The following is a 26,873-nucleotide window of genomic DNA, read 5'->3' as shown; positions in this document are numbered from 1 at the left end:
AAAACCATAAATAATTAAATAATAAGTAAATAACGCCAAGTGGAAATTAGTTAGTGATAGGGTTTTATTCATGAGACAATAAACTGTTTAGATGGGTGACAATAGAAAAATGCTCTTAGTTTGCTTCAGCTGGAATTCACAAAAACTGTTGAGGATTATATTAATAAGATCCTTGCTAATGAAATTATGTAAGAGTGACATAAGGATACCACCTGGAAGCTTGAATTAATAAAGGAAAACAAATGATTTCTCAACTTCAGGACACCCCAAAAGATTTCACCATTAAAATCAGAAGTTGTATTGAAACCAATAAGACAATAGCACAAACAGGTGAAACCACTTCACAGCTCTATGTCAGGGAGCACAAACTTCCTTTGAATTTTTTTTCTTTCCATTCAACCTCAAAATTAATTTTACTGAATTGAGTTTTGCCCACGTTATTCCTTTTCATTGTCATTGCTCATCTCTATGCCACTGGAAAAGCGTTTAACCCGTCTAATGTTTCCTTCTTCCTCATTCTAATCTACCATCCTTCACCTCATTCTTTGGGACTATAAGCATGTGATGCATATGTTCATGCATGGGTGTATACATCAACATGTGCTACAAGGTCTGCAGCACATATCAATGCTGTCAGTTCCTTGCTGAATTTGACAGAAGTGAGAGTTCAGAAAGAAACAGAAGGAGCAAGAAAACAGTGCACATGTTGGTTGTAAGTGCACAGAAAATAGCCAGCAACTGGTACTTCAGGAAACCCAGCCTATTGCTGTAGGTCTGGATGTTGCCCACAGGTTGGACTACACAAGGATAGCAGAATTATTTCCCTACTAGATATTGGTGAACCAGATTTTCAATTATAATCCGAGAGTTTTGTTTATGCTACATTGATTCAGGATATTTGTTTAATGCATTATATTACTTAAGAACAAAATTTCACATCTATATTGGTGGAATTCAAACTCACGTTTCCAGATGAATAGTCTTGGTCACCTATTATAGAGCTGGTGTTTTTCTACATCAGGTCTAATCTGGTGGAGTTTTTCCCTCAGTGTTAATGCTGGATAACTGAGGAAACCAACACTCAAATGGAGGCAGAAAATCCCCAATGAAGTTGAACTAGGAAGATCAGACTTTGCATTTGCATAGGAATCTCAACACACTAGTTCTTGAAGTCTTGGCCAAGTCAGTCAACGGCAGTGCTTCTAGGCTACTTTTGGTAATGGACTTGGAAGCATTTCATGCAAGTGTTGTTTAACATGGGAAGACGACAAATCTATGGGTCAAGGAAGGGCTAGCAGTAGGAGATTGCCTTATCCATATTTGACCTGATTCTATGAGGCTTTATATGGTCTGGAGTCACTCAGGGCTACTTCTACTGGTATACCACTGGTGGGTCAGTACAGCCAATCATACAGGATGTACCAGTGATTGTAATGGAGAAGTGTAGCATGTTACCTGCAAACTACATTTCTAACAATGAGTCTATAAATTCCCTGAGTAATTTATGGGTCAGTTCTTGCAGTTTAGATACAAGTCTCCATGTGCATGCAAAGATTTACGAGGTTGACTGAGCTAGGAGCAACTTTGCCATGTCAGATTTCAATACAAGGTCAATGCCAACTCTTCCGTCTCATTTCATCTTTTTTTCCCCCTACTTTGACTCGTTGGTTGTGATAGAACTGAAGAGTTTGCTTAGCTATTTCAGAGTACAGTTAAGACACAAACACGATGGAGCCAAATACAAGTCGGACCAAGTACACACAACAGATTCCTTCCAACTAGTTCACTACATAGATTATTATAACAATCCAGTAGTTTCACGATGAGTAGCAAGAATGGTTGCAATTTTCCCTTTAATTCCAGATTATTAAGCAAATGTAAATGCAATACATGATAAAGTAGAATGTAAATGCATAGAATCATAGAGAGACACAGGATGGAAACAGGTCAATCAAGTCCACACAGATAATCAATCACCCACTCACTTTACACTAACCTATATTAATCTCGATTTCTATTCTCCCCACATTCTCATCAACTCCTCCCAGTTTCTACCACACACCTATAAACTAGAGCAACTTACATGGTCAATTAAGCTACCAGCCCACTCTACTTTGAGACGGAGAAGAAAACCAGCATACCAGGAGGAAATACAGGTGGCACAACAGCATCATTGAAATTTTACATTGGGCCTTGTTGACTTTAAAGGAAAAGCAAGAGATGGGGGTGCTGGGAAAGGAAAAGTGAGCCAGATGCCAAACCATCAGGGTTTCTGCACAATTAGATCCATGTTGTTGGAGATTTATTGAATGAAGTTGGTGAAAGAATGAAAGATGAAAAATTGTACAAATGAAAACATTTAGCTTTATGAAAAATAAATTGTGAAAACTATATTCTATTCCCAAAGTCATGGATGGTAATATGTCTAGCTCTGCATTCTTGATAGGAGGCAGAGGCAAGGGGCTCAAGGAAACTCAATTATACAGAAATTAAGCAGGGACCAAGATGAACTTGTTACACAATATAATAAACTACTTTGAAATATAAATACCATTATTGTATAAATGAATGCATCCATGCAAACGGACTGTAAGCTCCCATAAGCAGTAAGATACATAATAAATTACTGTTGTTATTTTAAGTTTCTCTGCCACATGATCCAATGTACCTAAACAAACAAAGTAGGCCATTTTAGATGTTGGTGTCATGGAATTTGTTAGAGCAGTAGTACTTCAATACACATATTGTATATTCTACACCACCGTCCTGAGACCGCAAACTCCTGATTCCAAGGAAATTCTCTACTAGCTCAGCCAAGCTGCCATCAAACACCAAGGCAAGGGAGAAATCTATGCTTGCAGATTCCTTACATTTTTTTGACAGAAAAGCAAGGAATTTTGATGTACACACAAATTGTACACATGCAACAGAATTACTAATGAGTTAACTTACTGGACTCAAAGCTATGACAATTGTTTATACAATGCACAATATCAAATGCCTTTAATCAGAATCAGGATTAATATCACTGATGGATGTTGTGAAATTTGTTTTTATGCAGCAACACAGTATTATACATAAAAATACTATAAATTATAATAAGATATATACATTTTAAAATTTAAAAAGTAGTGCAAAAAACGAAAGCACAAATAGCGAGGTAGTGTTTATTATCCATTCACAAATCTGATGGCAGAGGGAAGAATCATATAAGACTCTACTTAGAACCTCATACATTATTAATTACAATTTGTCATAGCTTCTCAGTTCTAATCATTTGACTCTATAGAAGGTGCCAAAAGTAGTTTATCATGGTTTAGCCACATTACAGAAGTAAATGTAATGTCAGCTGTAACAGACTTGTCCAAATGCTGCGCAAGTGGCCTTATTTTTAGATTCAAGTATAAACTGATAGACATATCTGATGTCTGATGACTCACAATTTTGCCCATTTTCTACTTATGAGCCTTTGAATAGGACAATAGGATATTATTGGCTGTGTCTCTCTTCAGAAGCCTGAATCATCAGCAATATTAATTCTTTTGCTGCTACAATGCAGAAAAACTGACAGAAGATTCAACTTTGGAACTGTCCCACAGTTTCAGATGCAGCACAGAGTAGGCCCTTTGAGCTGTGCTGCCCAGCAATCCCCCAGTTTAATGCTAGCCAAACCACCGGACAATTTACAATGACCAATCTACTTCCTAACTGGTATATCTTTGGACCGTGGGAGGAAACCAGAGTACCTGGACGAAACCCACTCGGTGACGGTGAGAATGTACAAGCTTCTTACAGGCAGCGGCTAGAATTCAACTCGGGTCATCTGTACTGTAAAGAGTTGTGCCAACTACCGTAGATTCCGGATTATAAGCCGCTACTTTTTTCCCACATTTTGAACAGCTTTGAACTCTGCGGCCTTTAATTCAGAGCGGCTAATACATGGTTTTTTTTTCATGCCGCCTCGTAAACATTTTGCCTCGTAACAGTAGACCAATAAAATTGATGAGTAGTTCACAGAAGTCCAATGAAATTGTACGATAAATCAAGCGCACTTTCACAATTAAATTATTGTAAATCAGTCATTTGTACTCACCCTCATCAACATGGAAAACACTCGAAGAAAAGCATTGTGCTGCCTTTATGGCAGTTACTTAGTTTATAATATTTTCGCTTAGTAATTCATTTGTTAGTTAAAGTTAGAAGTGTTTTAACTATATTTGTTTTCTGTACTACATCCCGGGATGCTATGACGTCACACCCGGTTTCGCCGCGTCTTGTGGGATACCGGTTTGCGATAAACGGGAAGGTGGGGGCATTACGCGAGCACATCAGACCCCAGCGCATCAGACCCGAGCGCATCAGACCCGAGCGCATCAGACCCGAGCACATCAGACCTGATTAGACCCGATCGCGTTACGCGAGCTCATCAGACCCGAGCGAAAACGCTGCTTTTAAGTTAAAGGCGATCAATAACTTTTCCTGGTAGGCTGCAGTATATATATTTTTACCAGTCGCTAGGAGATATTGGAATGTTGTTCGTGCTGTTCAGTAAAAAAGTATATGCAACGTAATTTGTGTTACCGATACGTATGTATATTTAAAAGTAGCCGTATTACAGGCACGGTTCGAAAAAAAGCATTTGCAATATATATTTGTTTGTTACCATATGGATTTAATTAAAAGTTAAAAAATCCTCACGTGTAATATCTTTCTGTGTAAATATCTCATATTACAACGTGGGACACCTGCGGCCGAAAATCCGGTGCGGCCTAAAATCCGGTGCGGCCTTTACAATTAAAAAATTGATTTTATTTCTAAAATTAGAGCCAGCGGCTTTTAATCAGGTGCGCTCTGTAGTCCGGAATCTACGGTACTATGCAACCATGCCACCCCAACATGTCTCAGTTACCAACCGAAACTCTGTCCATTACTTGCGAACATTTAGGCTAAGAGTAAGTTGATAGCATCTGATTGAATGCTTGGACTGCAAAAACATTCAAATATATTTAAAAAAACCTTTGCCGTGGATAGAAGTAAACAATAGCTGCTTGTGATTAAGAATAGTTTATGCAAATAAAATATAAAATAGCAGACCATTAAAAGGCAAATATTACATAATTTCAAAAAGGTTATGTAGTTACACAATATTTCCCCAACATTTACAACTGAAGTCAAAGATAACAAACTTAAAGAAGATTAATAGCACCAATATACAGTGCCTATAAAAAGTATTCACCTCCCCTTGGAGGTTTTCATGTTTTACAAAATTGAATCACAGTGGATTTAATTTGACTTTTGTTTGACACTGATCAACAGAAAAAAAAGACTCTTTCGTGTTAAAGTAAAAACAAATCTCTACAAAGTAATCTAAATTAATACATAACAAGTACAAAACATAAAATAATTAATTGTATTATTCACCTTGTTATGTATGACACAACAAATCATCACTGGTGCTCCTAATTTGTTTTAGAAGTCACATAATTACGGTAGTTAAATGGAGATTACCTGTGTGCAGTCAAGGTGATTCAACTGTTTGTAGTAAAAATGCATGTGTATCTGGAAGATCTAACTGCTGACCATTCATATTTGTTTAATTTGATCTGTACTTGATTAAGATCAGCTTAATCATCAAATTTAAAATATTTGGATGTGATATACCGTAGATTCCGGATTTTAAGCCGCTACTTTTTTCCCACATTTTGAACAGCTTTGAACTTTGCGGCCAATAATCCAGAGCGGCTAATGCAAGGTTTTTTTCATGCCGCCTCGTAAACATTTTGCCTCGTAACAGTAGACCAATAAAATTGATGAGTAGTTCACAGAGGTCCAATGAAATTGTACGATAAATCAAGCGCACTTTCACAATTAAATTATTGTAAATCAGTCATTTGTACTCACCCTCATCAACATGGAAAACACTCGAAGCATTGTGCTACCTACCCTACTTAGTTTAAACTATATTTGTTTTCTGTACTACATCGCGGGATGCTATGACGACACACCCGGTTTCGCGGTGTCTTGTGGGAAAATGCCGTTTGCGATGAAACGGAAAGGAGGGGGGGAGCGGCATTACGCGAGCGGCTTTGGATCCGAGCGAACTCTGCTTTTAAATGCCGTTTGCGATGAAACGGAAAGGAGGGGGGGAGCGGCATTACGCGAGCGGCTTTGGATCCGAGCGAACTCTGCTTTTAAGTTAAAGGTATCAATAACTTTTCCTGGTAGGCTGCAGTATATATATTTTTTACCAGTCGTTAGGAGATATTGGAATGTTGTTCAGTAAAGAAGTATACGCAACGTATATTTAAAAGTAGCCGCGTACGGGCACGGTTCGAAAAAAAGCATTTGCAATATGTATTTGTTTTTGTTACCATATGGATTTAATTAAAAGTTAAAAAAATCCTCACGTGTAATATCTTTCTGTGTAAATATCTCATATTACAACGTGGGACACCTGCGGCCGAAAATCCGGTGCGGCCTAAAATCCGGTGCGGCCTTTACATTTAAAAAAATGATTTTATTTCTAAAATTAGTGCCAGCGGCTAAAAATCAGGTGCGCTCTGTAGTCCGGAATCTACGGTAAGTGCAGACTAAGACTGTTGTGGTGCAGTAAGGTCATCTCCTGATTCAGCTTTACTGGTTGAAATGGGACAATTACCCTTACAGTTGCAAAGGGTGAAGTCGATGTTAACATACTGGATTAATCTGAGGGGCAGAGAAATGATCATCCTGCTAAAACTGTGTTGGAAGGCTGTTGGGAACATCACAAGAAGAGTGTTTTTAGTTTTGGGTGACTGCGTTCTTATCGCACTTGGTATAAGGGTTTGCTGGATTATGCAGTATGTCCCACTGTAGTTTTTTCAGTAACCCCACCTTGTTTTTTCCCAATGACTTCAGTTGATTTTAGATGAAGTTCAAAGATCCCAATATGCTTGAGGTTCATCAATATGTTAAGGAAAATTATTGTGGTATGTTAATCTTTTTTAGGCGTGGATCAAAAGATAATTTAACTGGGAATGTTGGTGTGGGTGTTTTTGTGCCTGAATTACAAGTAACAATAAAGAAACATCTTGCTAACCATCTATCAGTATATTCAGCAGAACTGGTAGCCATCAGTTTGGGTTTACAGTGGATGGTGGAAATTTGTTCTTGCAAAGTTGTAATTTCTTCATATTCTTTTTCTGGGTTTGACTAAAACAGGCAATTCTAGCAGTAGATTTACTGCTGGAAGATCTTCAAGCTTTATTTCATATTCAAAGTATTGGTTTACATGTCTTTTTCTTAAGGGTCATCCATATAGAGGTGTTGAGGGGAATGAGTGCGTTGAACGATTGGCCAAAAAAGCTGTTCAAAGTTCATCTGTGGATATGGACCTCCCACTTATCAAATCAGAAGCTAGGGGGCTGCTGGGGCTAAGAATTAGGGGATTATGGCAAGACTTGTGGGATAATGGGTATAAGGGGAGACACCTTTACAGAATACATAAAACTGTTGGATTGTTTGGGAGAAAGGGTAAAACAAGGGAAGGAATTAGATTGACTCCACTCAGAATTGGGCAAACAATGCTTATATTATACCTCATATCTTGTTGGAAAATATCACTCTGGGGTGTGTAGGTGCTGTCATCATTATGAAACAGTTGGAACACATTCTTTCACAATGTGAGGTATATAAGGTTGAAGGATAGTAAATCCAGGTTGCACTACTATTTTGGGGGTTGATAGTTTTCAGTTAAAAATTTTAGTCAGTTATGGAAGTGACTTTAATTTAATTCACACTATTGTCTTTCATTAATACAACCTATAGGGCTTTTTTGGGTACCGTAGATTCCGGACTACAGAGCGCACCTGATTAAAAGCCGCTGGCTCTAATTTTAGAAATAAAATCATTTTTTTAATTATACAGGCCGCATCGGATTTTAGGCCGCACCGAATTTCCGGCGGAACGGATTTTCGGCGCACTGGATTTCCGGCGGACCGGATTTTCGGCGCACTGGATTTCCGGCGGACCGGATTTTCGGCGCACCGGATTTTCGGCCGCTTGTAATATGAGATATTTACACAGAAAGATATTACACGTGTTGGGCTTCAAATTCTGCCCTGTGTTCGTTTTGGAAGAGAGACAACCAACACCGGATTACAGTGCAGCGTGGCTTTATTGCAGAACGCGTTTTGCCTTCCCCTTACATTCTGCTCTTATTTATACTTCTTTTTCCCCCAAACCAAACCCTCGCTACACATATTTGGTAAGGCTAAACTTTGTTATACCTACCGGTATTTGGTAACATCGGACACTTGTGTCCTTATTGGCCCGATACCATTCACACACGAGTTTTACTGTTTTTTTGTTTACTGAATCGCTAGCAGTTTCGGTGCAGCGGAATCCTCAGTTTCGCTCCCTCCCTCCCTTGTACTGCTGTCTAATATCACGTGAGCCATTCCTGACCTGAAGCGGTAGTCCCAAATTAAATCTCCACCGTCTCACCATCGATTCATGTATGCCAAGATTACGCGCAGCAGCTCGATTTCCTTGTTCAACCGCCAGATTGATTGCCTTTAACTTAAAAGCTGCATCATATGCTTTTCTTCGAGTGTTTTCCATGTTGATGAGGGTGAGTACAAATGGCTGATTTACAATAATTTGTGAAGTGCGCTTGATTTATCGTACAATTTCATTGGACCTCTGTGAACTACTCATCAATTTTATTGGTCTACTGTTACGAGGCAAAATGTTTTGGCGGCATGGGAAAAAACTTTCTATTAGCCGCACCTTATTATAAGCCGCTATGTTCAATGCTGTTCAAAGCATGGGAAAAAAGTAGCGGCTTATAATCCGACATCTACGGTAATTAAGTTTCAATTTGATAAAGAACCAGTTGAGGTTTTATTTCCCAACTCTCTACACCACACTCCAGTCCAGTTGGTAGGGGTAATGAATCTTTAGGTTGTACTGCCATTAAAAGTCAGTAGAAGGTGGTCCAACTGCTTGTGAGTCAGTATCCTAGCAAAAACTACACCATGAAGACAAAGAACATTTCAAGCAAATCTGTGAAAAGGTTATGGAAAAGCACAGGTTAGGAGATGCATACAAGAAAATTTCCAAGACACTGAATATCCCTTGGAGTACAGTTAAGTCAATCAGGAAATGGAAAGAATAAATCAGCTGTAAATCTGCCTAGAGCAAGCTGTCCTCAAAATCTGAGTGACCATGCATGAAAGGGACTACTGAGGGAGCCACTAAGAGACCTATGACAGATCTGGAGGAGTTACAAGCTTCAGTGGCTGAGTCGGGAGAGACTGCACATACAACAACTGTTGCCCGGGTGTTTCACCAGTCGCAGCTTTATGGGAGAGTGGAAAAGAGAAAGCCACTGTTGAAAAGAAACTCACATGAAATCTCAGCTAGAGCACAGAAGGCATGTGGGAGACAAGTCAGCTGAAAGAAGGTTCTATGGCCTGATGAAACTAAAATTGAGATTTTTGTCCTTCAGGCAAAATCATAAGCCAAACACCACACATCATCAAAAACACACCATCCCTACCGTGAAGCATGGCGGTGGCTGCATCACACTGTGGGGATGCTTCATTGCTGGAAGGCTTGTGAAGGTAGAGGGTAAAATGAATGCAGCAAAATACAGGAAAATTCCGGAGGAAAACCTGATGTAGTCTGCAAAAGAACTGTGACTTGGGAGAAAATTATTTTTCCAGTAAGACAATGACCCCAAACATGAAACCAAAGCTACGCAGGAATGGCTTAAAAACAACAAATTTAATGTCCTGAAGAGGCCAAGTCAGAGTCCAGACCTCAATCCAATTAAGAATTTGAGGCTGGACTTGAAAAGTGCTGTTCACTCAAGATCCCCATGCAATCTGACAGAGCTTGAGCAGTTTTGTAAAGAAGAATAGGAAAAAATTGCAGTGTTCAGATGTGCAAACTGATAAAGACCTATCAAAACGGACTCAAGACTGTAATTTCTGCCAAAGGTGTATCTACTAAATACTGACTTGAAGGAGGTGAGTAATTATGCAATTAATTATTTTATGTTTAATAATTGTAATGAATTTAGATCAATTTGTAGAAATTTGTTTTCACTTCGACACTTGAAGATCAGTGTCAAGAAAAGCCAAATTAAATGCACCGTGATTCAATGTTGTAAAACAATGAAATATGAAAACTTCTGGGGGGGGTAAGTGAATACTTTTTAATAGGCATTGTATTCTATTGCTAACTTTGAAATGTCATAAACTCAGAAATGTTATTTCTACCTCCACCGATTTTGCCTGAACTGTTGAGAATTCTTGTATCTTGTTTTTCTTATGTAAACAAGTTATATACTTTAAAAGTCCCTTCTAATTACAAAAGAGTAACATTGTGCTGGCTTGATTCAATATAACTTTCTTCTTTACAGTCCAGCACAAGCTAAGTACACAAGTTTTGTTCATCAATCTATATACATGGTAGAAATATTAACCATAGTTTGAAAGACTGTCGGTTATTTAGTAACATTATAGACATTTGCAATTGTAATAAGGGCAGAAATATAAATGTTAGCATCATTAAAATAAGAAACCTCTGGAGTATGAATATGCATGGTTTAAGATTGAAGTGTGGAATTTGTTGTTGATAATCCACAACTTTTCTACCGAGGTACGTTGTTGAAGGCTTCAATAGAAATATTTTTTGAAAACATCAAATTAACAAGAACCTTAATTTATATCCTTCGAGAAATCCAAATGTAAAAAGCAACAAGGAGTAGGCTTCTGAATCTCCTCTGCTATCCATCGAGCTCAGTGCCATCTTTCTGTATCCTTTTCCTGCACTAATCCCATTCCTACCCATTCCTTTAACATACAGATATTTAACTTTTTTATTTTGTTGTTAGCCCTTGCAACCATCAAGGATAGGTAATTCCAAAAGTCCATCACCATCTGATTGAAGAGATTTCTCTTCATCTCAGCGTGACCACTATGTTGACTAACCTTACCCAAGGAAAACATCTATGAATTCATTACGTTTAACCTGTAAGAGTCCACTAAACTCCAAAGAGTTCAACTTAATCTGGTCAATTGATCCTCATATAGCAAACCTGCCTTCCACAGTGAACCAATCTGATGTATCTTCACTGAGCTCTCTCTCTATGGCAAGGTGGGAGGTTAACATCATCAGAATACTAGGCAGGTACTTTAACTACCGTAAACTGGAGCATATAATGACTGGCTGAGGACTAAACACTGAATCTCACAATACTCAGCATAATACAACCTGGCAAACTGCCAAAGAAAATGTTCAATTGCAATCGTTGCTTTATGTCTGTTAAGCAATTCTCAATTTTTGCCATGACATAAGACCTTCAAATCCACATACTGTACTTGAACTTTGCAGACATCCCACCCTGCAAAAACTCATTTCAGGGAGGAGCACCACCACCCCCCCCCCCCCAACCCCATAACCTCCCCACACCCGGTCAACCTCCAAGGGTGTATGTATACAGGACATTTGATTATGAAAGAACACAACAATTTATTTGATCACATATTGAAACTATTTACACACACATATAGAACTGTGAAATACTTGAGCGGCCTTAACCTCCCTAATACGTTGTGGTCCCTAAAAGAAATAAAAGCATGAGGTGTATCCTTATTATATTGTCTTTTGCAGAAAATGTGACATTAAAATATGTACTTATATTATATTATCATGGAGTCATTTTTTAATTCTATTACAACTTTAAGCAAGTCTATAGGGCATTTGGCCTCAAGACATCAATAGAGTAGCTCTTTAGCAGCTAGCCAGCTAGTTTCAATAATGCGAGCTGTGCTCAACACCTCTTTTATAGTCAGTTAACCCACCATGGGCAATAGAAAAGTCACTGTTGCAAACAGTGCAGCGAGCAACACTGTCATTATTTCTGACCCCTATTAGGCAGGGGTACACTTTAGTGTAGTCTGGGGTGAAGTATGTTTTATATTTGAACACTCTACCATGGCGCTGCAGGACTCAATTGATGAACAATGAAAGAGAGAGAGAGGTTGACTGTAAACAAGTCCGCAGAGAAAACTGATTGGTCTACTTAGCACAAAGAGAGACCAATCAGGATGCTCGCTGTGTCTCTCTCGCTACGTCTGTCATTCACTCTCTCTCTCTCTCTCTCTCTCTCTCCTCTTGCTTGCTCTAAAAAAAAATCGATGTCCAGGATGTTGTATATAATTTGTGGGCTATCAATATGCAGGAGACTCCCGGAACTTTGGGATAGGTGGGATGTCTGACTTTGTTGACCAATTTCCTGTGCAAACTTCTCAAAATCCAAATGCACTGCATTCATTGGTTCCTCCAGATCTTGATCTAGATCATATTTAGAGAACTCACTCCAGCATTTTCCCTACTCCTGTCGTTAGGCCAACAGATCAATGTTTCCATCCATTTCACTTCCTTCTTTCTAACTTTGTGTGGTCACATTAGCTACTTCCAATCACCAATCACTATTCAAGAATCTACAGAATTTCAAAAGACATTACCCATACAGCCACTATCTCTTTCTAAGCTCTTGCATTTTAGAGGAATGCCCTTTAATCTCATCACTATGATAGTACTATCAATAATAATCTTTCAGTTCATCTTTCTCACTAGACACTTGGCTCTCTGGAAAGGTTTTGTGTCTTCTGTAAATTGAGTTTATTGGAAGAAGGCTTAAAATTAAAGGTAAGGAAACCTAACTGAAATTGTATGGGGCCTTGGAAAGACTAGTCCTAGAGTACAGTGTACAATTTTGTTTTTCTTGCCAAGGAAAGCATATGCTTACCAAAGGAGGGCAGTAAACACTAGTTAGATGCGATCCACAGTCAGTGTGTTTGCCATACAAAAAGCATCAAGTAGACTGATACTAAATTCAAGAGTTTGGCAGAATCAGGGAATAGATCTCATTGAAATTTACACATTTCTTTAAGGACTTCACAGATTAGATACAGTGAAATTATTTTCCCTGACTGTGGGAAATAATAGGAAGGGCACCAGTTCACAGTAAGGAGGTTATTTAAGACTGTGAGGCAGGGAAATTTCTGGATTCTGAGGGCAGTGAACCTTTACAATTCTCTATCCCTAGAGCTGCAGAGGCTCAGTCTGGTGTTCATTCAAAAGTGAGATTGATAGATCCCAGCAATACACAGAAAATGCTGGAGGAACTCAGCAGGCCACGCAGCATCTGACAGTCGAAGTTTTGGGCCCACTTAAATTTTGAGTGTGTTGCTTGGATTTCCAGCATCTGCAGATTTTCTCATGTTGATAGATCACAAAACTTAAGAGAATCAAAGTGCAGGATAAAGAAACTGAGATAGAACAGCCATGAACTTAATGAATGGTGCACACATGAAGGTCCAAATTAGCCAGTAATACACCTATTTCTTATGTTCTTAAACACAATATTCCTTCCTCCCTCCATTATAACTTTTTCTGAGTCTGAATATCAGACCCACACTTTCCTTAGGCCATTCTTTACCTTTTACCTATTTATAGAATATATTATTATTATTATTATATTTATTGCCAATCTATTCTTGCAGTCCATCATCTTTTTTAAAAAAAATATCAATTCTTTGGCCTTCATTTGTTAAGTTCTAAAATGCTCTAATTCTCAGGCTGACTGCTAATTCTGGCAAATTAAAACATCTTCCTTTGGTTTAATAGCTACTTCGATTGCTCCTGTCAACACTGCCCCAACCACTTTTCCTGTTGGTTTTCTGTGTGGTTTCAGGGATCTTTTTGTTTAAGACCTGTATTGGGTTAATATACTGCTTAAAGACTGTTTTCACAACCGTCTTTAAGCAGTATATTAACCCAATATGTCAATGTGCAGAATCGTACTCCAGCCTCAATAGTTGTCTGCACAATAGGTGTCTAATTGCCTTGAGCAGTGACCTTAATAGCTTTACTTAAGTTAAATATATTCAGCTTCTATTGTGAATATCCCAATTTTACTTTGATCTCTACAAATTTTTTAAGAAGTTATTCAGAGTTCCAGGTTTCCAATGTGTGAGGTTACTTCACTTAGTTGGCTTCTAATGCCATCACAAATGCAAGCTCAGAAAGACTCCCGTAGCCTTCTAGAACCTCTGGAATTCTGTATCCAGACAGCTGTAGAGACTCATTCACGGAGTTAATTCAAATTAAAATCATATCAAGAAAGTGAAAAGTCACACCACCTTGATGTTGCATCTTTCTTTGACATACATCAATCTGCTACCAGTAACATGATCCAGCCCATTATAGAGAACAATTGTAACACATTCTTTAATTCATTGAAAACTTAATGAACACAAAACTTTGATCTATTTTCCAACCTTATTCTTGCTCTCATCCATCAGCAATCTAAATGCCATTTTTACTTTAAATGCATAGTACAATAGTACAGATTTATTTCCTGTTACTTATATGTATTCAAGCAAAACAAGATTTCCTTCTGAGGATATCTAATAGGAGGTAATTAAAATAATTAAGTGTGTAACTACTTGACAGAAACTCTCCCAGTGGCAGAGCAATCCAAACTCCACGATGACTATACCCTTGTATGGAAAAGCCTACAGTCAGTCCAGTTCATCATGGGTAAAACCATCTCCTTCACTGAGCACATCTACACAGAGCACTTTATAGGAAAGCAGTATCCATCATCAAAGATGCCCACCATCTAGGCCATGCTCTCTCTTTTCACTGCTACCTTCAGATGACTATACAGCAGCCTCAAGACCTGCACCACCAGGTTCAGGAACAGTTATTACCCCTCAGCTATCAGGCTCCCAACCAGTGGGGACAACTTCACTTGCCATATCACTTGTTCCCACAAACTGTGGACTCAACTTTCAAAGACTCTTCATTTCATGTTCCCAACATTTATTGTTTACTTGCTTGTTTATTTATTTTTCTTTCTTTATAAAATTGCAGTTTGTTGTTTTGCTTTTGCACATTGGTTGCTCTCCGTCCTGATGGTTTATTGATTATATTGTGTTTCTTGTATTTACTGTGATTTCTCACAAGGAAAATGAATCTCATAGCTGTATATGATGACATATGTACTTGGATAATAAATTTACTTTGAATACTGCACGTTGAGCCTGATGATCTCTTCCCGTGCTGTGGTAATTCTATGTTTCTCTGATAGCAGTTTGTATTATTAAAAATACTCACGTAATCACGGAAAATAAAATATTTGCATTCAATCCATTAAGGATTATAAAGTTACTAATCCTTATGTCCATACACCATATAATGCATGTGGCAACAATACTACCCGAGATCAACAAATTAATGTTTTTATAGTTCGTGTATGCAGTTCTCTGGTTTACTCTATCACTTTCATTCGAGAATTCCATTAACCTGCAAAACTGGTTTGAACTAATCACAAAGGAATCGTCCACCGCTCAGCACCGCTGGAAGTCCATCCACCAAAAGTATCAACTGATCTGCTCTCACGTCATAATCTTAAATTAAACTTAAGAAATGTTTGGGTTCCGGGAGCAAGCATTAATATTCCACGTTCCTCCCCCGCCCCAGACATTTACCTACCATCTCCAAGAGTAATCTACTGTTAAATGTCATTTCACCAAGCCGGCTAAGGAAATACAAGAAAGCATCACCAATCCAAATTATCCTCCTCTTGCAAAGGAACAATATCTATAAGCACTATTAGTGGTGGCAATTAATCATTTTAAAGCCCACTAGGTTACGAGAATAAAGAAACAATTTAAAAACTTTTAAGGTAATAACGTGGAAACAATCGTTGAAGGAAGCTGTAACTAATCAAAACGCTGCTCGCTGCAGAGCACTCACCTGCTGAAGATTTCTGTAAGAAATGATCACAATGTAACTGACAACTACTGTCTGACCGAAGCGGTGGAGGAAGATGTTGAGATAGATTGTGGCAATATTTCTGGCCGTGCTGAACCTGGGGAGTCATTGGCCACGGACCCCGGCCGAACCAGACGGCGTGAAACGTCAGCACAAGAGTTTGACGCAAGCCTCCGAGCGTAGTTCAAAGAGCGACGGCTGTTCAAGTCCCCGCCCACTTTCGCTGCGGAGCGCTGTGATTGGTCATAACCCTGCAGCGCCAAGAGGTTCCGAGAACACGTGATGTGAATTAAATTTTGCGATTGGTTAGTGTTGCAACTCTGAATGGAAGAGCGCTCTGCAGACTTGTGTGGGGATACCCGTACTTAAAATGCGCGAATTACTGGAGAAGTTCAGTTTATTCATTAAAAATAAACGTTATTCATAACGGAACAGTATAGATAAAGGAAGAAATAGTGCAATAAGATTTCTCATTCATGGCTGTCGGTGGTGTTTTGTTTTAAAAGTCAAGCAGACAGTGCGGGAGCCTAGCAGATTCATGGTATAGAAAGAATACACAAAAACCAGAAAAGCTGTGGCTTAACGTTAATTCATTTCCATAAATAGCAGATCGGACTGATAAAACGTGGAGGAGAGGGACTGGGATGGAAAAAAACAAAATGGTAAAACTTTTATATCCAGAAGAGATTCTGTAGATGCTGGAAGCCCAGAACAACATGCACCGAAATGCTAGAGGAACTCAGCAGGTCAGGCAGCATCAGTGAAACGAAGTCGACGTTTCGCGCCGGAGCCGTTCTTCAGGAACTTTTATCATCGCCATTTTTAAAGATCTCTGACAATGTATCACAAGCAGGAATGCAATAACCTTCACACAAAATGTTGGTGGAACACAGCAGGCCAGGCAGCATCTATAAGGCGAAGCACTGTCGACGTTTCGGGCCCAGACCTTTCGAAGGGTCTCGGGTCTCAGCCCGAAACATTGACAGTGCTTCTCCCTATAGATGCTGCCTGGCCTGCTGTGTTCCACCAGCATTTTGTGTGTGTTGTTTGAATTTCTAGCATCTGCAGATTACCTCGTGTATGCAATAACCTTATTGTTTTTTTTTAACTCAGATTAGTCAATTTCCTTAAAACGCAAATACCTTTTTAAATAACAGCCAAAAATTATTTCTGCATACAGAACTAATGTTAAAATCCAGCCGGTTCTTAAAAATAAAATTGCGATTAAAACTGAGATGCCGTTCTACACAGGAAACAGTAGCTGGGTGTTGGTCAGTCATTAGGTCCTGTAGATGCACAACTCTCAGTGCCTTAATCCCCTGAATTTGACTTGAGTGTATGTATTCTTCCAAGAGGATCACAACCTTGTCGTGGCTTGGAGGCCTGTGTGCCTCAATGACCTGGAGAGCTATGTTGGCTGGAGTCAGGGCTTTATGATTAGGCTCTTGGTAGGGTCTTCCATGCCAAACAAGTCAAATGGTAGAGGTCAGACGAAGAACGATCCACTAGTCCTCCAGGTTCGGGGGCTCAGCTCAGGGCTAACAACCCTGACTGGTAAAACATAACTGTTACAGAAACAATGATGACGGACCCTACATCTAAATGTGACAGTGTTCTTGAGTCACTACCCAAGATTTGTATGAATGACGGTAATGAAAACCGAGAGAAAGCTACTGACGTGATGAAGGAAGCCCGAACACTGCTAGAGATGGAGGCTCTTCATGGAGGCCCTAAAGGCCAATGGTGTAACAGGCAGTAGGTAAGTATATGTATTATATATGTCTTTATATTTCCAACAAGCTCCAGCGTGATTATACAATATGCAGCAGCTGTTCAAGTAAACCTGGTCGTAGACAGAATGCCTATACAGCAACAGTGCTACTAAGTATTTATTGATTAAAGCCCAGTAGGAAGGCAAACCTAGATCTTTGTTAACACAAAATATATTGCAGATGCTGTGGTCAAATCAACACGTACAAACAAGCTGGAGGAACTCTGCAGGTCGGGCAGCATCCGTTGAAACGAGCAGTCGACATTTCGGGCTGAGAACCTTCGTCAGGACTGAAGAGGGAGGGGGCAGTGGCCCTTTGTTGATGTCTCATTGCCTCAAAAACCATTGACTAATATAAAGCATTGTTCCAACTATTTTCCACTCTCTAACTATCCAAAGCCACTTGACAAAGAGAGAGAGAGGGGGAAGTCAAGAAGTTTGATGTTAGACCTTCCAAATACTGTAACTAATGTGTTATTACAACTAACAATGTTCAGATCATCATATGCAAGAAGTTCAAATCACTATTCAAACCATAACATAAATTACACACATCGGCTTATTTCATGTCTGCATCTTGATTCATCACAAAATGTTTCAAACTGTGTGTGTGTGTCGGCCAGATAACACTTACCTCATACTCAGGCCCAAAGTGTCCTGTGATGCTCCTGGACATTTTCCAGTGAAAGAGAATTCCTTCCAAAAAGAGATTGCCTCCAGCATCTCAGTCAAGATAGGCCGAAGGGCCTTTGTGTGCTTGGACTGACATCAGCACCACTCCATTCCTGTGGCCACCTGCCAGCAGTCTTCTCTACTTCCATGTAGGGTGGCAGAAGGAGCCTACACTGTCGTCCTTCCCCTCAGAGACCAAGCCCTGGCTGCTTTGAGTGCGCCCCTCAGCATGTACTCCGTGGCTTAGGCAGAATCTGTGTCAGCGAAGGGACAGTTGAGGCCAACATTACAACTCCTTGATTGGTGTTGCATCTACTTGGTCAGAGTTCAATTGTATTTGCGTATTGTATGGTAGTGTCTCATTACTGATTTACCCCTAAACTGCCAGCGAGCTGGTTACTTCGCTCCTATTTTTTTAATGTATTCATGAAAACAATGGATTTTGAAGTGTTGTCTCAGAATATGTACTTGAGGTGAGCAGTCACTTCACCCAGTGAAAAGTAAATCAGATCCTGGAGGACAGTGGACTTTTGGTCATTCATTATATTCAAAACTAAGATAAATAGATATTTAGATATTGAAGCAATCAAGGTCTAATAGAGAAAAACGGGAGCCAGAATACAATATCAGCCATGATTTTGATGAATGCTAAAGGAGACATAAGGGCCATATGGTTTATTCCTGCTCCTAATTGTGTAGTTACTAAGTGCCAGCATGGATCATGCATATGTGTCAGTTACTTGAATTTTAGGGCAAAATAAATGCTCAGAAACCTAGCCAATATTACAGCAACCAATGTAAATCAAATTTACTAAATAGGATCATAAAACAGAAGGGGACCGTGAGCCGTTGGAAGCACTGCATTTGTCTGACTGTGCTCATTAAATTCAACAATCATCCTTTCCAGTTTGTATCAGAACAAGCCATCAAACTGGATCATTTATTCTGTTTTTTCTCCCTCCAGGATGCTAACTAACCTGAGTATTTCAAACATTTTTTATTATTTTAGATTTTTCGTATCCATATTGTTGTGTGTCTCACAAGTTCAGTATTTTCCCTTCCCCTTTTATTCTCACTCATCCACTTCTACTTGCTTTTCCCCCAGAACGACCATCCTTCATCGTATTTTCTGACAACATCAATGACTATGTCGCCCACCTTCTCTTGATCTCCACACTATCACAGATGTTCCCTTCATTTTCTCTGCCCCTCTTCTCTGCAACTTAAAACATGCTTATTTTCTAGAATTGTCTCATTCAGGTGAAAGAAAATTGGACAGCAACATTAACTTTATATACCTTTTTACAGTTTCTGTATGACTGGCTGATTATTTCAGGCACTTTGTTTTTTTTTAAATCTAGGGGCTCTGCTTCTACCAGCCTTTCTGCACTGAGTTTCAGACACCTACCATTTTATGGTAAAAGTTAGTTTCCTCATCCTCCCTCTAATCGTTCCATCGATTACTTTAAGCCAACGAGCATGGATTATTATTACTCCTTTCCTAGATAATAATTCCTAGCTATAAATTCGGACTCAGTACCCCATAACAACACACACAAAATACTAGAGGAACTCAGCAGGCCAGGCAGCGTTTATGGAAAAGAATAGTCAATGTTTCAGACCAAGACCCTACTTCAGGACCAAGAAAGAAGGGGCAAAATGCCAGAATAAGAAGTTGAGGGAGGGGAAGGAAGCTAACTGGAAGGTGATTTGTGAAGTCATGTAGGTGATTACACCATAATTTCATTCACCACAATTACCCCTTCTGTTTCAAAGAAAATTACATGAACTTGACCAACCTTTTCTATTAGCTACATTTCTCAGTTTCCAGTCTGGCCTTAAAATTTTTTCTGCACCTCCTCCAATGTGACATCGTCTTTCATATAATCTCATGAACAAAACTGTACTTGGTTTTCATAGAACAGTCCAACTGGTATCATATGCAGTTTTAGAATTATCTGGTAAATATAATATACTGTGTGTCTCTATATGTATACATGTCACTAACCAAGAAATATAGATCTTTGTATGTTTAAGTGAGTTCACAAACGGAGCAGACTGACTGAAATTCAGAATGACAAAGAATGGTTTAGATTTCTAAAATCTGCAGATGCTGGAAATTCAAAGCAACATCCACAAAATGCTGGAGGAACTCAGCAGGCCAGGTAGCATCCATGGAAAAGAATACAGTCAACATTTCAGGCCAAGACCCTTCAGCAGAACTGGAAAGGAAGCGGAAAAGTCAGAATAAAAAGGTGGGGGGGGGAGGGGAGGACGAAGTACATGGTGGTAGGTGAAGCTGGGAGAGGGGGGCAGGGTGAAGTAAAGAGCTAGGAAGTTGATTGGTGAAAGAGAGGAAGGGCTGGAGAATGGGGAATCTGATAGGAGAGGACAGACGACCATGGAAGAAAGGGAAGGGAAGGAGCACCAGAGGGAGGTGATGGACAGGTGAGAGGGAAAGGTATGAGATAGAAACAAGAATGGGGAATGGTGAAGGAGACGGTGGAGGGGGTATCGCTGGAATTTCAAGAAATCGATGTTCATCCCATCAGCTTGGAAGCTACCTATATGTAAGCATAGCAAGGTGTAAGTACAAATAAAAGTGGAAATGCAAATGTTCAACCACTGATACACAAGCCACAGCGATTCACTCTGGAGAGAGTCATCATACTCCAGGTCAGACAAGAGATAACCCAGGTCAGGTTGCAGACCACAGTACCCAGGTAGATCCTTTGCATGATGGCAGTGGTGAGGTGGTAGAGAAGAAGAGGAAGGTAAAGAGACCAGCAATGGCAGATGAGAAGGCTTGGTGTGTGTTTGCTGAGGATATCAGTATGTTATCCTCAGCAAATGTATGAGCAAAAGTATGAGGATATCAGGATGTTGGAGAACACTCTCAGGAGAACATCAAAGAGAAAGTTGGAAGTGATGGGCGATATGATTTATAATGTTGGAAAGTACAGGTTTGGTTTAGTTGGGTTGAAGAAAGCAAAGCCTACACAGCAACCAAGCAGGCTTCAGAAGGAGGTTAGTAGGTTGAGGAGAGAACTTGGATCGTTGAGACAGAGGTGGAAGGTAGCAAGTGAGGGTGACAAGCCAGGGCTTGCTGATCTCCAAGAGCAGTTTCAAATAAAGTTAGCATCACTCCGTCGTGCAGAGTTACAGCGTAAAAAGAGAGAGAAGGCAAGAAAGGCGTTTGTTGAGAACCCTCAACAGTTCACAAAGAGACTGTTTGAACAAAATAAGAGCCAGCAGCTAACCATCTCTCAGCAAGAACTTGAGGATCACCTGACAAGCACTTACTCTTAACGAACAGCGGGAGGCTCCTTTGCTTGACATTTCTGGGCTTGTGAAGCCTACCGAGCCAGAAGTGAAGGTCGATCTGTCAGAACCCAAACTGGCAGAAGTCGAGCGGTTCATCAAAAAGGCAAGGTCACGTTCAGTGCCAGGACCTAATGGAGGGCCGCATAAGGTGTTCAAGAAGTGTGAAGAGCTGAGGAAATACTTGTGGAGATTGTTAAAGGTGGTGTGGAAACAAGGTGTTGTTCCTTTGTCATGGAGTGAGGCTGAAGGAGTATACATCCCGAAGGAAGAGATTTCTATTACATTGAATCAGTTCCGACCAATTTCACTCCTGAATGTAGAGGGGAAGATTATGTTTGGCATTCTAGCAGAAAGAATATCTTCATTTGTGATAGAGAATGGAATGGTAAATACATCTGTGCAGAAGGCAGGAATACCAGGCTTTCCGGGATGCCTTGAACATACTAGTATGATATGGCATACCATCCAGGAGTCGAAAAGATTGAGAAGAAATCTGGCTGTAGTTTGGCTTGATCTTGCAAATGCAAATGGTTCCGTTCCCCATGTCTTGATTGAGTTTGCGATGGAATTCCTATGGATTTCTGCTAAGGTGAGTAACTTTGTTATGCAGTACAACAACGATTTCCCGATGAGGTTTTCCACTCAGCAGTTTACAACTAGGTGGCAGAGCTTGGACATTGGTATCCCAATGGGATGTGCGATTTCACCCATCCTTTTTGTGTTAGCCATGGAGGTCATTGTGAGGGCTGCAGAATCAGTGGGACCAGGTGTCGCACTTGATGGCGGAGGGGAGTTGCTACCAATACGAGCATTCATGGACGATCTCACCCTTTTGGGTCCTAGCACGGAGGCAGTGGAAAGTGTACTATCTAGACTCGAGGAGCTAATGGATTTGGGAAGAATGAAGTTCAAGACCAAGAAGTCAAGGAGCCTTGTTCTTAGGAGAGGAAAGCTGGTTGACTTTCATTTCACCCTTTGTGGAGAGGAGATTCCATCTATTCAGGCCCAACCAGTTAAGAGCCTCAGGTGATGATACACAGAGGAGCTGAGAGACACCAAGAGGGTTCAAGAGACAGGAGAACAGATCATTAGCGGTCTGATGTCTGTCGACAAGTGTGGCTTGCCTGGCAAGTTGAAGTTGTGGTGCTTGCAGTACGGACTGATGCCATGGATAATGTGGCCACTAACTGTCTATGAAGTGGCAATGTCCCATGTTGAGGCAATGGAACGGAAGATCAACAAGTATGTGAAGAAGTGGCTTGGAGTACCGAGCAGCCTCATTAATATTGCAATCCACACTAGCCAGACAAAGCTTACCATCCCAGTGCAATCCCTTGTTGAAGAGGTCAAGGTAGCCAAGGTAGGATCATTCGTGATGCTTCGAGACTCAAAAGACCCTGTCATCAAGAACATCCAGCCGGATGTGAGATCAGGCAGGAAGTGGTCAGCCCATGTAGCAGTTGATGAGGCAGAGTTTAGACTGAAGCACAAGGAGATGGTTGGGGCTACCCAGCTAGACCACCAGGGACTTGGATGGACAACCCACAAGTGGTGGTCATCTTCTACAGGTAAGGAGTGTTGTGAGCTTGTAATGCATGAAATACAAAAGGTAGAAGAGGAGAAGAGGTTAGCTAAAGCAGCTCGCCTGACCAAACAAGGGGCTTGGACCTGGTGGGAAAGTGTTGAACAACAACATCTATCTTGGAATGTCCTGTGGCAGATGGAACCGCTCTGCATTTCTTTTCTATATAGAGCAGTGTATGACCTGCTCCCAACACTTGCCAACCTCAGCACCTGGTATGAAGATAAGACAGACAGGTATGCTGCTTGTGGCGAGAAGGGAACACTTCAGCATATTTTGAGTGCATGCAGAGTCAATCTTTCCAGTGGCATGTACGCTTGGAGATATAACAACGTTCTCAAATTTGTAACAGAAGCGGCTGAGCAGAGAGTACTGCAGCTCAACTTATCTCATGCCCCATGCTGCACAGAACATTGCATATCATTTGTGAAAGAAGGCTCCAAGTCAAGGGTGTGCAGCGCAGGCCCACGATCAAGCATACTTTCTTCAGCCAATGATTGGTGTGTCAAGGCCAACCTGGATGGGAAAGGCATTTTCCTGGAGCAAATAGTTTTCTCCACATTGCATCCAGATGTAATCGTATGGTCTGACACCAGTAGAGAAGTGGTTATTGGTGAACTCACAGTCCCCTGGGAAGACAACATCGATGAAGCCCATGAGCGCAAGTTAACCAAGTATGCAGAATTGAGATCAGAGTGCAGAGACAGAGGGTGGAAGGTCTCATGCTATCCATTCGAAGTAGGGTGCCGTGGCTTTATTGCGTTCACTTTCCAGAAGTGGCTGCATGACCTTGGCTTCACTAGAAGAGAGATCAAGTCAACCAGCAGGGCTGTAACTGAGGCAGCAGAGACAGGATCATCATGGGTGTGGACTAAGTACATCCAGAGGGGCAGATAGTCAGACAGTGTATCCATCTTTTGTAAACCCTTCAGTAGTTGCATAGGCACCTGAAGAGTAGACTATCTGTTGGATGGAAGCGACCAACAACTCTGATAGAGGCAGATGCCAAGTTGTTAAGCTCATCAGTGGGAGGTGGTGCTTTAGCACTGCTGGCCCACCACCTTGAGGGAGTCTTGATCATAAGCGGGCCAAAACTCCTGAAGACAGGTGGCAGATCAACTGATGATCCCATTGATGATAGCACAGGGCAGTTAACATCTTAGCCCATGTGTATTTTCAATTCTTGATAAGAATGTCGTGCTCAGAGATTGAGTCCAGTCAATAGTGCTTGAATATTGGGTCGTCTTTTTCCTCTTCCTCCTGCTCCTCACACTAATATGGCACATAAGTTCCTTCACAATGTCTGCTGTCTTTTTCTTGTCATGTTTCCAGAGGCAATGGCCTCTTCTAACGGACTGATTCTTCAGTCAGCAGAAACTGCACAATGAATGAGATATTGGCTGGTGACCGTAGAATGTCCTAGACTTATGTAGACAAGCCTAATTGTGAGCTGCTCTTTCATGGCTTCCAATAAACTCCCAGAAGAGCATTGCACTTATTACATTTTACTTGGCTGCTGTCTTTTAAACTCTGAGAAAAATAAATAGCCTTTAGAGGAGTGGAAAGTCGTGTTCTAAGAAATCCAGCCAAGACACAATTGCTTAGTCATTTAACTCATCTAAATTCCAATACTGCATAGATCCAAAATCACTTACTTGTAATGCAAAAAAAAGTTAAAGAACAAATCAAGATTTTTATGAACACTAATGAAGTTTAATAAGAATTAAAAAAAATCTCAATATAAATTAACTAAAATATTTTAGAAATACACTGAAAATTTCAGTAATATTTGTTATCCTTTTAAAATCCCATTTGAAGATCAGTGAAATACCCCACCATTCCTTCTTTTATTGTGGTTGCTGCAAATTCCCTTATATCGAAGAGAATTCCAGCTGTAGACAATTCCCAAGGGAAATAAGCATGAGGCTGAAACTAGTTTAGGATTATGCTTACTATAGTTTCAAAAGAATCAATTTATTTCAAGTAAAGGCAAAAGAAACAACAATCATCAATGTCTATAGGAGAGCCTGTAAGGTAATTTATAAGGAAATGACTGATATGTTTCATGTGATTAAAGCATGTGTAATGTGTTCAACTTGTTATCTCTGTGTGTGTGTTACTTTGTGTATACTCCTTCAACCTGCTATTCCACTGCTTTTTTAATGTTATTCGTTATCATCCAGTTATGCTGAATCCATTAATGAAATTCTGTCTATCCTTGTTACCTGACATGCGGACTTTTGAATAAGTTCCGTTTTACTTACTGTTTATGTCATAATGTTGAAGGAAAAAGGGAGACTCTTCTAACTTCAGAAAGATCCAATCATTGTAACCAAGATTAAACTATTTTGTCTCTTTCTCAAATTCTTCACAGTGATTTCATTAATTCCACATAAAATGAGTAACAAGATTACTTGTTGAGTGTACTCTCAGTTTTAACATCAGATAAAATGTAGAATGGGTGATAAAATAAAATGCAAATTTAAATCTCCTACTGTTTGTTTTAACAGACCTGTTTTCATATTAGCTACCACTGAGGAGGTAAGATCAATTTATAATGATTATACAGAAATAGTAGACTGAATTCATTCAAATATCCATGATATAGAAATAAAAGAGATCGCCTTTAGAAAGTAGAGAGAAACAGAAAAATGGGAGTAGGTCATAGAGTCACAAGGCATGGAAACAGGCACTTTGCACCAGCTGGTTCTTGCTGACATTGTCTAGAGCCACACAAATTTAAATGAAATGTTTCCATGAATCGCCTATGGTTAACTCTCTGAGTTTACAGGCAATGCAGCCTCGAGGTTGTGAACCGCCTACTCTTAGTCCAAATTCATATGTTTGTATGATGGGTACTTGATTGTTGTCCTATTCCAATGCTGTAATTCCCTGAATGCTCAAGTGTTCCTTTGCCATTGATGTACGAACTTGAGATCCCCACCTGCCCTTTCAGCTTTGAGCAGTGATTTCATTGTATCGTTTGAAGAAGAGCAAAAGAAATGTCCTGAGCAAAACAGGCACGAAATGCTGGAGGAATTCAGCAGGCCAGGCAGCCTCCGTGGTGAGGAATAAGCAGTCAAAATTTATAAGGTCTGGGATAAGACGGAAGCCAGAGTGAGTGGCCTCAACATAGTAGTAGAGGAGGCCGTGGAGCAACATGTTGGAATGGGAAGTCAAATGGAAATGAGTGGCCACCAGGAGAAATACCACCTTTTGTGGCAGATGGAGTGAAGGTAATGAATGAAACATTCCTCCAATCTATGTCAGGTCACAAAGGGAACACCAGATACAGTAGATGGCTCTGACAGGCTCACAGGTGAAGTGTTGCCTCGCCTTGAAAGCCTGTTTGGAATCCTGAAAGATCATTAGGGAGAAGGTGTAGAGGCAGATGTCGTTCAGCTTTACACCGTTGTTATGCCATCGGCCCCCTCCTTTGTGAGAATCTCAAGAACCCTAGTCAAGGGGGGGTCAGCTGACCCAAAAGAGGAAGAGACGTGCTGAATGGACGCAGGAAAATGGGAGAGAGAGAGAGAGACCACGTTCTCCCAAGAAGCAGAATAAAGGTGACCTTGACTATTGTCTCATGGAGACCACGTGAAAAGCCCTCGGACAAAGTGGGCTGGTTGAGAGAGAGATCGCATTACCTGCAACTTGATTGACACCTGCGATCCCGTGAAGAAGTAT

The 26,873-nt window shown here is 40.3% G+C and overlaps 1 protein-coding gene across 1 annotated transcript in view; it reads right to left on the bottom strand.

Annotated features, from left to right (window-relative positions):
• Positions 1 to 15,998, bottom strand: part of slc26a2 (solute carrier family 26 member 2) — a 42,671-nt gene extending 26,673 nt beyond the window's left edge. Inside the window, exon 1 of the mRNA XM_073067652.1 lies at positions 15,820 to 15,998. The gene's annotated coding sequence lies outside the window, so the exon portion shown is untranslated. The remainder of the gene's footprint in view (positions 1 to 15,819) is intronic.
• Between the last annotated feature and the right edge of the window lie 10,875 nt (positions 15,999 to 26,873).

The sequence above is a fragment of the Hemitrygon akajei genome, chromosome 15 (assembly GCF_048418815.1).
Source record: "Hemitrygon akajei chromosome 15, sHemAka1.3, whole genome shotgun sequence".
Classification (NCBI taxonomy): domain Eukaryota; kingdom Metazoa; phylum Chordata; class Chondrichthyes; order Myliobatiformes; family Dasyatidae; genus Hemitrygon; species Hemitrygon akajei.
Note: the sequence above shows the minus strand (reverse complement) of the source record. Positions and strands in the feature narration are given on the sequence as shown.